General features: G+C 56.6%; 1 pseudogene; it reads right to left on the reverse strand.

The window, feature by feature from the left end:
• Window positions 1–661: 661 nt before the first annotated feature.
• LOC119290349 lies at window positions 662–804 on the reverse strand (annotated as a pseudogene).
• Between the last annotated feature and the right edge of the window lie 647 nt (window positions 805–1,451).

Below are 1,451 nucleotides of genomic sequence, written 5' to 3' on the forward strand. Positions count from 1 at the left end.
AAAAAGAAGTAAGGGTGAAACTCAAGAAAGACATGATTGTCAATGGCAATGCGATGAACGGAAAGAAGGCTTTTTGAAGCACTAGGGACATGCAAAATTTTCCTAAGGTGAATTTTCCGATGAGGGGTTTTAATAATTGAGTGACCAACATGACTAATTTTCATACCTTCTCCACTTGCTGTGTGGATGTGATCTTTGCCACGGTATTTGTCGCGCATGGTCACCTTCTCCAGCTCACCGGTGATGTGGTTTGTGGCGCCGCTATCGACGTACCAGTTGGTGTCGATGCCGTAGGAGCCATCAGCAGCTGCAGCCACCTTCTCATCTTGGGAGGAATCTTCTTCATCTTCTTCAAAACGGCACCAACAATCTTTCGCCGAGTGTCCCGGCTTGCCACATATTTGGCACCTGACTGCATCAGGGCGCGATCGGTTGTTGGAGGAGTTGTTCCGCCGGCCTCGGTTGTTGGAGGAGAAAGGCCGGCCGCCGCGTGTGTTGTTGGCGCCGCTGTTGTTGCTGTTGCCGTTCCCGTTGCCCCGGCCCTTGCCGTTCCGAGGTGGACCGCGGTAGCGGGAGCCTCCGCCCCGGCCGCGAGTGGCAACGCTTGCCGACGACTTGAAGCCGCCTGCCGCGCCCGCTCCCTGGAAAAGAGCCATCCGCTGGTCGAAGTTGCTCATCTGCCCGAACAACTCGTCGAGGGTGACCGGAGTGGTGCGCGCGTCAAGGGCGGACACCAATGGCTGGTACTCCATGTCAAGCCCGTTGAGGATATAAGAGATTAAGTCATCATCATCCCTCAACGGCTTGCCAGCCGCAGCGAGCTCGTCGGCGAGTCCCCGCATATACGCGAAGAAGGTGGCCACCGATTGCGTTCCTTTCTGCGCATTGGAGAGGGCGGCGCGGATGTTGTTGACGCGGGACAGCGACGTCGACGAGAACATGCTCGCCAGCGCCGTCCAGAGTTCGCGTGCATGCGTGATGGAGGTGACCTGCACTAGCACCTCTTTGGATAGGTTACTCAGAAGATAACCGAGTACCTGCTGATCCTCTCGGAACCAGACGGCATGGAGCGGGTTGGGGATGGTTTCCTCCTTTCCATCCTTGTCCTTGCTGACGATGAGCTCGGCCGGCTCCGCCATGCTTCCATCAACGTACCCTAAAACTCCAGCCCCTCTCAGCTGCGGCGTGATCTGAGTGCGCCAAAGGACGTAGTTGGTGCGGGTAAGGCGCTCGGGGATCTGGCCGGAGAGGGGAGAGGAGGAGGCGGCGGATGAGGCCATGACCGGAAGCTGCGGTGGAAGGAGGAAGGCTAGATGGGAAGAGTTAGGCTCTGTATACCATATGAAGGAACATCGTACCCAACCTGGGCGACGGCTGCGTGTTAAATAACCAGGTCGCGACCTCTGGTGAAGCGTACAAGTTTGTTCAGATTACATTCTTGGAGAGAAAGA

Source organism: Triticum dicoccoides, chromosome 4A (genome assembly GCF_002162155.2).
Source record: "Triticum dicoccoides isolate Atlit2015 ecotype Zavitan chromosome 4A, WEW_v2.0, whole genome shotgun sequence".
Lineage (NCBI taxonomy): Eukaryota > Viridiplantae > Streptophyta > Magnoliopsida > Poales > Poaceae > Triticum > Triticum dicoccoides.